The sequence below is a fragment of the Gopherus evgoodei genome, chromosome 9, assembly GCF_007399415.2.
Source record: "Gopherus evgoodei ecotype Sinaloan lineage chromosome 9, rGopEvg1_v1.p, whole genome shotgun sequence".
NCBI lineage: Eukaryota > Metazoa > Chordata > Testudines > Testudinidae > Gopherus > Gopherus evgoodei.
This window is the reverse complement of record NC_044330.1, coordinates 8,838,267-8,850,545: the sequence shown is the minus strand read 5'-3', so window position 1 is coordinate 8,850,545 and position 12,279 is coordinate 8,838,267.

The following is a 12,279-nucleotide window of genomic DNA, read 5'->3' as shown; positions in this document are numbered from 1 at the left end:
CCCTCAGCTCTGCCGGTGCACCTCAATCCTGACCTACAGTCCCTGCTGTTCCAGCCCTGGATTCCCTTCCCACCCCCCAGCTCTGCCAGTGCCCCTCAGTCCCAGCCTGCAACTCCTTGATATTTCAATCCAGCCCCCAGCCCGGCTCTGCCGATGCCCCTCAATCCTAACCTGCGGCCCCTACACTCAAGCCAGTCTCTCTCTCTGCCCCCCTGCCAGAGGATCGCAGCCCCTCCCCCTTCTCCGCTAGCCCCAAACTGCAAAGAGCTCACATTCCTGAATTATTCTCTAAACAATCGGCTGCTCCCGCCATTCCATTAAAGATTAAACAGGCCCTTCAAGAAAAGAAAGCCAGTGTGCGCTAGCTGCCTCCCTGCCTGGGGAGCCTGGCAGCCTGAATCCCAGCAAATCCCCACTGGGACTGGGGCTTTCCGCGGGAGAGAAAGAGAACAGGCGAGCGCTTGTGTTGTGTGTGTACCTAGCACAGTGGTGGGGGGGGGGGTGTGCACAGACACACACATACAGAAAGTGCAGGCCAATCCTTGCCTGTCTGTGTGCTCGTGTGTATTTATCTCCTGCTGTATCAGTGTGGGCTTCTCTCATCACTGGGCTTTCTCCACCTGCACCCTTGGGTGCATGGAGCGGCTGCCAGGTTCTGCCATGTATTTCGGTCTGTTCGGGCTTCTGGGTGTCTTGCTGATGGATCTGGCATCTTTCTCTGTTATTCTGTGTGTTTCTCAGTGTCGGCTTCCTTTTCTCTTTCCAGGGGCTGTCAATGGTCTCATGCGTCCTGGAAGTCTTTAGAGCATATCCTCAATGTGTCCATCCTTGCCTTCTTACCATAGCCCATGCTGTAGCTTGGTTTGCATCACTTAGGATTTGTGATGTTCCAAGAAGCTCCTCTCAGTGGAATCTGAAGCACTTCCGCAGGCGTTTAGAACGAGTTGATCTAATTATCAATGGCTGATGGAGATTTCCGGGTTGCTCCACAAAGGAAGCCAGACATAATACTGGTGCGAAAAATGCATACGTTTGCGTCAGGGCCAATCACACTGCTTTTTCAAATGTTTGCAAGTTCACGCGAGTTGTTTGTGGTTTTTGACCTTTCGCCACTTGCGGCAGAGAGAGAAGCCCAGCAGGGACAGTGTGGACAGGTGGCTCTGGGCTATGGATGGGAGCAGCAAGGGCCTGGTTCATACCAGACCCCGGCCTGAAGCCAGGCTGGGATGGACTCAGGATGCTGGCGGTGGCATTGGAGAGTGGTATGTGTTGAGTCCTCACTCCAGAGGGAGGTGTCATCAGCCATGGGACAATCCCTTGAACTATGTGTTGGCCTGTACATCTGTGGGCTTTGATGTGGGCATCAGGGTTGGCTGGGAAGGAGAGGTCAGAGACTTGCTTGCCACAAGTGCTTCCTTGAGTATGTCTAGTGCCCAAGTCCTGGTCATGCCTTAGGCCTAGGTCTCGTTATTCCTGCCGAGCCCAGCCAGGATGTGGGCGATCTCGGCCAAGCAGGCTGCTCCGCCAGAGATGCTGGGGCCAGCCAGGTTTGCAAATGTCTGATGGCAGCAGCGTGACTCTATGACGGAGCAGAGAGAGCCTCTTCTTCTGCTCTGGCCACGGCCTAGGCTTGCAAGGACAGATGCCTGTCTTGGTCTGGCTGCTTCCCGTCAGTGCCCCTCAGGTGAGGAGAGTGACACATAGAAGAGAGCAGGGCTGGGGCTATTCTCGGGCTTGGGGAAGGAGAATCTGTTGAAACCATGACCCGTCCCTGAGTCAGTCTGTCCCTCGGAGACCGGCTGGGGCGGCTTCCTTCAGCAACCGTGGCCCCAGCCTCTTCCCTGCCTTCGGATCGGAGATTAAAGCAGCTGAGCTGCCAGGAGAGCCGAGAGGAGGCAAATGGGGTGCTGGGGCGGCGGGGCCAGATGGCAACAGGCGGGGTGGGGCGGAGCAGTGGATGTTTGTGTACACAGCCAGCTCTGGCCAGGCCGATGAGGAAAGGCTGCAGGGCAGGCGGGTGCGGCTGGGGCCCAGTCTACATGCTGAGGTATGCGAGCCGATGTTTTCATCGCTGTGCAAATAAACCTACATTCTGGCGGGATGGTTTCCAGGACCGCTGCAGTCTGGGTGTTCCCCGAAGCCAGCTGCAGCTGGAGTAATGGGGTTGGGGGGGGCAAGTTGGGAACCCCTCGTCCTGGCTTCACTTCCTAGCTGCTGTGTAACGCAGGAGGCAGGCTCTGTGCTGCGCGGGCAGGGGCATGTCCGCGTGGGGGGAGTCTAGTGGCATGTAGGGCAGCATTGTGCCCCGCGGCACTGGCTGGCAGGGGGGTGTCTCTGTAGCTGTCACCACTGCTCTCTGCTGGTTGGAATCAGACCTGCCCAGCTGTGTCCTAGGCCCTAGACTGCTCACGCCTAGCTCAGGGGGGCTGTGTCCCTAGTGCAGGGGAGCAGATCTCCATTCCCACTGGGCAGCAGAGTGACCCTGATGAAGCCTGAGGGGGACACGGATTTGTTACAATGTTCTCTGGTGCTTGGATCATAGGGACGATTTACGGCAGGATCCATCCCCTGTTAGGGAGCGATGGGGCTCTCAGCCCTGCTCCGGGGACAATGAGCCCTGGGCACTCCCCATTCTCCTGGAGTGCCCAGAGTTCAGATCTGCCTCCACTCTCAGTGCTCTCCCCGGGGCCATCTGCAGCCGTGGTGCTGCCAACACCAGCGCTGCCTTCTGTGTGTGGCCTGCACACAGCACCATCTCCCCGGGCCGGTGCTCCTACCCCGCACACATACAGCGATGCGCAGCCCGCTTGCCGTCTTCCCCGGTGCCCCTTGCCCAGCCCTGGCAGCATCACACCACGGTTGGCTGCACAGAGACAGAGTGTCTGGTTTGCTGAACGGTATCTTTCTGCTCCTTGGATAAACTCCTGGCCCACCTGTAGGCGGAACATCTGTTCGCCTGATCTGTGATTGCCAGCTCAGGGAGGGGGCTGCCCCGGAGATGCTGTGTGTGGGGGCAGGGGGAGCAAGGGAGCTGAGCGTTCAGCCTGAGTCTCTGCCAGGGGGTGGCAGATCTTGTTCCTTTAGATCCAACACACTGGTCTATCCCCATGCTGCAGCACCCTCCTGTGCTGTCCCCCCCCCACACACACACACACATACACAGCCTGTGGCTCATGCTCCCACCCCCCCTGCTTGTCTGGCCTCCGGTTGCGAGGCTCATGTGACTCCTTCCCCCTCGGCAGCTCATGTGACGAGAGACCCAGTCAAGTTGCCCCCTGGCAGCACCAGGGTGAAATCCTGGCGGCTGCTAAGCGTGACAGAGCCAACCGCCGAGGCGGGCTGGGTAGAGTAGGTCACGCCGGAGCCTGCCAGGGCCCGTGACGGCACCATGATGCAGCAGATCCTGGGAATCAATATCACCAACAGTGCCACACCGAGTGTTGCACCTTCAACACCCTCTTCGCACACAACCCCGACATTACGAGCATGCTGAGCAGGCTACCAATGGCCCAGAGCCTCCTGGGCAATGAAACCAGGCCCGGCCCCTGCCTGGGGCAGCTGGCAGGCTGTTAGACACATCCCTAAGAGGAACCACACTAGGCAGGAGGCCGGTTTGTGAACCCAGCCCCTGGCTTGGCGTGAGTCGCCTCCAGCCCCTGGGCACATACAGGATCCAGTGGGCATGCTCGGAGCGTAACACAGATATTAGTATGGCAGCGTTCCCTGCCCCCCCGGACACAACAGCCATTTATTTGCATGGCCCATCCCATGCTAGGGGTCTCTAGGGTTTCCCCTTTGTACTTGTTCAGCTGCCTATTTGCCCAGCTTCGGGGAGATGGGCCGTGCCAGTTTGTAGCAAACCCTGAGGGGGTGTCAGGGCCGGCGCTTCCATTTAGGTGGCCTAGGCAATCGCCTGGGGTGCCAGGATTATTGGGGGGCAGCATTTTGCAGGGGGGGAGGCGGCAGGCGGCTCCAGTGGACCTGCCACAGTCGTGCCTGCAGAGAGTCCCCGGTCCCGCGGCTCCGGTGGGCCTCCCACAGGCACGGCTGCGGCAGCTCCACCGGAGCCGCGGACCAGTGGACCCTCTCCACAGGCACGGCTGTGGCAAGTCCACCGGAGCCACGGGACCAGCGCGTGGGGTGGCGAAATGGCTGTGCACCTAGAGCGCTAAAAACACTAGCACTGGTCCTGCGGGACATGGGGGGGTATTGACAGGGAGAGCTTGGCATGAACTTTGTCAGATTTCGTCCCGGCAGCTCTGTTTGGTCGAGGGTCGCAGAGAGCACTGACGCTCCCGCTTGGATCTTCTCCAAGCCCCAGCCGGCGATGCTGCTCAGCCAGTGGCCGAGCCGGAGATCTGCTGCTCCAAGCAGCCCTGTCTCTGAGCCAGTGGGTCGCCTGCATCTTTCTTTCACTCTCTGCAAAATGTGCCCTAGTCTCCGCTGTGTCCTTGAAAGGGGAAAAGGGATCTGACTGGTCGGAGGTGTCTGTTACTTGGTTACATGTGGAGCCCTGACAGGTGCTCTGGGAGGTGTGCTCCAGAGGAGAAAACGGTACCTGCGCTGAGGATTTTGCAAGAGAGACAGATTCGCAGAGGCCAGGGTGATGTACAACCGTATACATCGGTGGTAGATACTGATAACGCTAGAAGGTGGTTTCTGTAGGCCAAACGCCTCGCACACACCAGCCACTCCTTGCATCTCTCTGTCCCCCCCAACCCCAAGCACCTGCCACCCTCCCCTCCCCCTCTATCTCAACCTCCACCCATGCCAGGGGCTCCAGGTGTCGCCCATTTGCCCCCTTCTGGTTTCCCTCGAAATCAGTAGGGTTCTGCCCACGGATGCCTAGAACTTGCCCTGACCTTTGGGAATTGAGTGGCTGTAGGGTGCAAACATTAGGGCGTTACCAGCAGACAGAGCAAAGCCAGCAGGTTGGGTGCAGGGACTCCCTACCTCGGCCAAACCCCACACGGGAGCCAGAGGGACACTCCATCCTAGAGCAAGTGCTGGTTTCCCTTCCCCACCCCCAGTTCTGTTTCACAGGGGATGGGTGAGAGCACTGTCTGGGGTTGGGGGGCTCTTATATTCAGCCTACGCTTTCCAGCAATGAGCTGCTGGATGGGGAGGCCAGGATGGGCACCAGGGGCTGGACAGGTTGGTGGAGGCTCCGTTGGGGGTTGGGCATTGGGACTAGGTGGCGGAGAGGCAGGGGCCAGGGGCTGGGCAGGTTGGTAGGCGCTGGGGGCTGGACAGGGAGTGGGGGTTGAGCTGGGAGATGGGACTGGCTGGGCAGGTTAGTAGGCGCTGGAGGCTGGGCAGGGAGGCCAAGGCCAGAAGAGGGCAGAGGAGCACCCAGGAGAAGCTCTCCGTGTGGTGCAGTTGGCACTATGATGGGTTTATAGCCAAACAAGCTGCAGGGGCCGAGCCAGCCTCGTTTATCCTGTTCTGTGAGGGCCGTGATCAGTGTGTGGCTGAGATAGCATTGCCATGGCAACCCGCATGTTTAAATCACCTGGCTTTGGCGTGTTTCCGTTCTCCCCCTCCCGCCTGTCATGGGGCCCCAAAGTCCAGAGAGACGGTTCAGGGGATGGCACTGGCTGGTCCCTCCCTTCCAGTGGCCGCTGCAGGTGAAGGGGAAGTAGCCACAAGGGCAGGCCAGATTCGAGTGCAGGACGAGCGGCTTGGGACGAGCGACACTGGCCGAGCAGTGGAAGAGAGGCCAAGGGAAGCGCCCAGCACGGGCATGCTGCAGCGGGTCAGAGCAGATGGCTGGTGGGGATCTCTCCGTGTCTGTGAACTCGAGCCAGGAAAACTGGATGCAAAATGATGAATTAGGCATGACCAAAGCCTCCCTTTTCTCCTGAGCCCCACAGAGAGATAACCATGCGCCTTTCCCATCTCCCTGCCAGCTCCCAGCACCCTCCTGGGCCATCGGCACCCTTGGGAACCCAGCAAGGAATAACAGACCTGTCCCAGTCCCCTCTCTCCCCTCGCTTTCCCATTCGTCCAGGCACCACTGCACACTGCCCGCTGGCCTGCAGGCAGGGGACGTAGGCTACAGGCTTGTCTACACTTGAAATGCTACAGCGGCACAGCAGACCCTGCCTACGCCAAGGGGTTGGGCTCTCCCATCGGCAGGGTTCATCTTGCTCCCGAGAGGTGGTAGTGAGGTCGAGGGAAGACTTCTGCCATCGACCAAGCGCTGTCTGCACCGGGGGTTAGGTCGACTTCATTACCTTGCTCAGGGGCGTGGATTTTTCACATCCCTGAGCAGTGTGGTTGAGCCGACCAAACTTTTTAATGTAGCCCCAGCCTAATCCTTCCCTCCTTGGCCAGAGAGGCTGAGGGAGTCCTGGCCAGTTACAGACGCTGGGAGGCTGGGGCGTGGGGGTGAGATCTGTGGTGTACAGCCGTGGTTCTCAGCCAGAGGTACACAGACCCCTGGGGGTGCGCAGAGGTCTTCCAGGGGCACATCAACTCCTCTAGATATTTACCTAGTTTTACAACCTGCTCCATAAAAAGCGCTAGCGAAGTCAGGACAAATTAAAATTTCATACAGACGCTGACTTGTTTATACTGCGCTATAGACTCCACACAGAAATGTAAGTTCAATATTTATATTCCAATTGATTATATGGTGAAAAGAAGAAAGTCGGCAATGTTTCAGTAACAGTGCACTGCCACGCTTTTGTATTTTTATGTCTCATTTTGTAAGCAAGTCGTTCTTTAGTGAGGTGAAGCTTGGGGTGCACATAGGGTGACCGGACAGCAAATGTGAAAAATCGGGATGGGGGTGGGGGGTGATAGGAGCCTATATAAGAAAAAGACCCATAATCGGGACTGTCCCTATAAAAATGGAACATCTGGTCACTCTAGGTGCACAAGACAAATCAGCCTCCTGAAAGGGAGGCAGTTGTCTGGAAAGGTTGAGAGTCACTGGTGTGCAGGGATCATGCAAAGCCCTGGTCTACACTACAGACTGGTTGGTATAACTACGTTGAGGAAAATCCAGTGTTTCTGACCCAACCCCCAGGGTAGACAGCACTATGTCGATGGGTGGGCTTCTCCCATAGGCAGAGCTGTGGGAGTAGGATGTGATTAGCGGGGGGGCTGATGGGCAGAGGGCAGTTGGCAGAGCTGTGGGGCAGGGTGTGGTTAGTGGGGGGCTGGTAGGCAGAGGGCAGTCAGCAGAGCCATGGGGCAGGGTGGGGTTAGCGGGGGCTGATAAGCAGAGGGCAGTCAGCAGAGCCATGGGGCAGGGTGGGGTTAGCGGGGGGCTGATGGGCAGAGGACACTTGGCAGACCTGTGGGGCAGGGTGTGGTTAGTGGGGGGCTGGTAGGCAGAGGGCAGTCAGCAGAGCCATGGGGCAGGGTGGGGTTAGCGGGGGGCTGATGGGCAGAGGACACTTGGCAGACCTGTGGGGCAGGGTGTGGTTAGTGGGGGGCTGGTAGGCAGAGGGCAGTCAGCAGAGCCATGGGGCAGGGTGGGGTTAGCGGGGGCTGATAAGCAGAGGGCAGTCAGCAGAGCCATGGGGCAGGGTGGGGTTAGCGGGGGGCTGATGGGCAGAGGACACTTGGCAGACCTGTGGGGCAGGGTGTGGTTAGTGGGGGGCTGGTAGGCAGAGGGCAGTCAGCAGAGCCATGGGGCAGGGTGGGGTTAGCGGGGGCTGGTAGGCAGAGGGCAGTCAGCAGAGCCATGGGGCAGGGTGGGATTAGCGGGGGGCTGATGGGCAGAGGACACTTGGCAGACCTGTGGGGCAGGGTGGGGCTAGCGGGGGTCTGATAGGCAGCAGTGAGAGTAGTCAGCAGAGTTTTCAGGAGTTTTCAGACTCTGGATATGACTCTCTGTCTCACTAGTGGGGGATAAGCTCAGCATTTGCCCTGTGGAGAGAGACGCTGAGCCACGAAATCCTCTTAGCATGTTATTTTTACAGGTAGACGATTAATGGTTTTAAAGCAGTTCCACCCCTTCCAGGACCCTGCCGTCCCCCCGCAGGGAGAATCTCCTCACTCCCTGGCCCACTCTGGCTTGCTGTCCTGAGTCCCCCCGTTATGTCTTGCCTAGAGGATCCCTGCATCTGTGACGAGCCCCACAGTCTGCAGTCAAGCGGCTCCAGGACATTCCCCACAGCCCACAAGCTCCCTGTCCCACCTGCCCCACTCCTTTGTCCCTTGGTCCCCCAAGCCTCCTGCCATTCCCGCCTCCCCGGGGTCCCCATCATCCTGGGCCTCCTGCTCCCCTTGACCCCCTGCTGTGGAGAGGTCTCCCCACAGGACCCCTGACTCTGGGTTGAGACCACCCCTAATAACATTTACAGCCGCTGATATTAACCAGAAATTATATAACCAAGTGCAGATTAAAAGGACATTGATGAAATGCCAGCCAAAGAATTATGGCCCTAATAAACCGCAGGCTTCTCCCGCCTTTGGGGGGCCTTTTATGAGGCTATTTAAACTTCATTATCAAAAAGTGTATTAAAGCTGTAAAGGCTCCGTGGTGGCAGATCTCCGCTGAATCCTGTCCTACGCCCCCGTCATAAATCCTGCCTGGGCCCCGCTTCCTGCTCAGACAGAGGGTCAGGCAGGCACAGGGGCAGGGCAGGGGAGTCGCTGGGGAATGGGAAGACGAGCCTGAAAACGGCTGCTCACCAGGGTACGAGGCCCGAGCGTGGCCCCTCTGCTGTATCCCAGCCCTGAGCCACAACTCAGTGGTGCCACGACGCCGGGTGTTTGGGATGTCCCCTCCACTTCCTCCAGCCCCTGGGAACCGACCACCTGTACTCCCCTCCCTAGGCAGCCACTCTGCCATGAGAGCCTCTGTTACGGAGCCCAGGACTACAGCCCACCACCCTATGTACCAGCCCAGGCCCCGCCTCTGAGCCCCAGCTGCATCCCCTCTGCTGTGACCGGCACACATTCCAGCCCCTGGGCTCTAATGCAACATCAGGGAACGGCTACAGAGTGGGAATTCGTGGGGGTTGGCTCAGGGAGCTTGGTGCCTAGCACCACTGGCCCAAGGTAGTGGGGAAGGGGGGGTAGTAGATTTAGGATGCAGGTTGTTATTGCTGTGGGACTAGGGCAGGGCAGCGGGGTGGCATTTGAAAGCAGTCAGCAGGGCCCAAGTTCTGTGCTGCCGCTGGAGGCCAGCCGGGCAGCACGGGGCGGTGGGGCGGGGCAGAAGCCGGCCTGGTGCGTGAAATGCAAGGGATCCTTCCCAGAAAAGCTGGGGACTGCGCCAGCGGAGTTGGGAGGGAGCTAATCCTTTGTGTCAGCCTTTCCACACTCATCTCATTAATTCCCGTTTGCTCTCCTGCTGCCCCCTTGCTTTCTCCGGTGCGGAGATAAGTCTCCTTGCTCCGTTCCGCGCACCCTCCTCTGCTGATTGTGTGCTGCCTGTGGTCGCGCTGTGGCTGGCAGAATGCCTCCACCCAATTACAGATGGGTGAAGCTCATTTTAATTGCATGAAGCGAATGGGATTAAGGAGACCTTATCTCATAATTCCCTCTTTATCTCTTAACTTCACACTCGCTGCCTTCTCTGAAGGCAGGACATCTTGTGCCAGCTTTTGGAATTTATTAGGTAACCTTCTCTCCGCCATTGCCCGTCCCTCCCCCACTCAGCGTGGAGGGAAACCGGGAAACAAACCTACCTGTGGCTCTGCAGTGCCTCATGGCTGGAGTGCGTCGTCCTCCCAAAGGGGGGGAGAAGCAGCTGGTGATCGCGATCTCGGCCTTATTTTTGTTCTTCCCAAAAGCTGGGCGAAGGACCGTGCTGATCCTTTGGAGAACTGCAAAGAGCGGGATTGTCCAGGCCTGGGTGAGCTGGTGGCTGTCGTGTCCTTCCCCCCCCATCTGCCGCCCTGTTTGCTGAAGCTGAGAGCTTGGACAGAAATGGGAGCTCTGGGAAGAATGTAGGATAGTGCACTCAGCTGGCCCTGGCCTCTGTTGCACATAGGACAGATGGCTGGGCTGGGCTGGCTGCAGTAGGGGAGCTGAGAGCTGGTTTGCAGTGAACAGCCGCTCCATTCAAACCTGGAGATTATCCGGTTTGCTGGTAACCAGGTGTTTCCGGGGGCCATGCTGCAGGCTCCGTATATGTGTGTAGGGTGTGTGACCCTGGCTTTGCCATGAAAGGCTCTCAGCAGGAAGGGAGGGGCCCTGTAGGCAGAAGGACCATAGTGAAGAACTTTGCCAGAGAAGAGTGAACCGTTCTTGGTGGGAGAAGATGAGGAGCTGATGCTGTTCAGGAGAGTTATGGAGCTGGTGCCCCACCCAGCATCTCACCACACTGGCTCCAGCGCTCGCTGCTCTGAGGGGATGGTGGCCAGAGGCCCCCAAGACAGACACACGGCCTGTGTTCTCCTCCCCACTGCCCCCATGTGCAAAGCAGCAAAGCAGCAGACGTGCGATGACAGACAGCACGTGCTCCTGCCTCAAAGTGGGAGAGAATCCACTGAACTGAAGAGATCTTGGAGTTCCCCTGGATAGTTCTGGGGAAACCTCTCCTCCATGTGCAGCATCTAGGCAAGGAGTAGAAAATAAGAGGCAATACCATAATGACGCTATATAAACCCCTGGTGCGCCCACACCCTGAGTACTGTGTGCAGCTCTGGTTGCCCCAGCTCAGGATATAGGAAACTGGAAAAGGCTCAGAGAAGGATAACAAAGACAACTGAGGGTATGAAACGGCTTCTGTATGAGGAGAGACTGAAACAATTAGGGCTGGTCAGCTTAGAAAAGTGACGACTAAGAGGGGGCTGTGATAGAGGTCTCTAAATTACAAGTAAGTGACTAGAGAAGTGTTATTTACCCTTTCCCACAGGACAAAAACCAGGGGTCATCCGCTGACTTTCGTAGGCCGCAAGTTTAATACGGACAAGGAAGTACTTTTTCACACAATGCATAACTCACCTGTGGAACTTGTTGCCATGGGATGTTGTGAGGGCTAAAAGAATAACTGGATTCAGAAAAGAACTGGAGAAGTTCGTGGCGGAGAGATCCATCAATGGCTATTAGCCGAGATGGGCAGGGACACAATCCCTTGCTTAGGGCAACCCTGAGCCTGTGATTGCTGAAAGCCAGGAAAGGAAGACGGGGGCGGATAAGTCATAATTGCCCTATTCCAGACACTTCCCCTGAAGCTCTGGTACACGGGATCTGTGCTATGCCCCCACCTTTGTAACAGGCTCTTGCAAAAGACCTTCAGTGTACCAGACCCCCGAAGGGGTTTCATTCTTCCCGCAGGGCCACACCGCCTCCTGAGACTGACCCTCTGGGGCTTCTGCACCCCCTGGTTCACATCATGAGCTCTGCTCAGTGAGTTCCACTGCAATAGACTCCTTGTGGGAGACTTGTCTGCTCTTCGAGGACTAATCCACCTCGCCCAGCATTTACAAGCAGCACTGTAAAAACAGACGGGTTTATCAGTCAGCTGGAACCCAGCCCAGGAAGTCCTTCGCTAGACTGGCTGGAACAGTGAGAAATATCCTGTATGTTACATCCCTCCTCCCGCTCCCCCCGTCGTGTCTGTGGAGACTGTGTGCTCTCTGGGGCAGGGACTGTCTATGTCTGTGCCTGGGCCAGCACAGCAGGGCCCCGATCAGGCACCACTGTGATACAGAATCATGAGCTGTATGCTGGGGAGCACGCCAGCCCTGGGACCTATGGCCTTCTCCATCTATGAGGCCGAGCATCCTGTTCTTAGGGCTGGAAGGGACGTGAGGCTCCTGTGTGGGCTGAGCAACAAGGCCAGGGGCTCCCCTCGCTCTCTGTCCTCACAATCTCCAGCCAGAAGCTGGGTCCCCAGCAGCCAAGTGGGGACTCAGAGCCACTCTGATGCGAACCACTGAGTTTGTCTCCCTTCTGGCCCGTAAGCACATAAAAGCTGCCATGTGGGGTCAGACCATGGTCCAGCTTGCCCAGTATCCTGTCTACTACAGTGGCCTGTTGTGATGAAGTGGGAATTTTTTTATGAAGCTGATGTGTGCCTCAGTTTCCCCCACACTTTGCACTGCTACCCGGTAGGGGGAAAGGGATTAAGTTTGCTCTCAGGGCAGGCGAAGAGCCGTAGGCGTGTGTTTCTCTCCTCCCTGTCTGGGTGGAATGAATAGAGCTCTTAAGAAACTGGCTGAGACCAAGGCAGCTCAGCAAGTGCTCTGCAGAGCCAGGACTCCTGGAAGCAGGACACTGGACCGAGACCCCAGCTAGAGAACAAAGTCCTCAGGGGTGTGAGGTGGGGGATACATGTGGGCTCTGGAGGGAGCTCCCTCACCTGGTGGG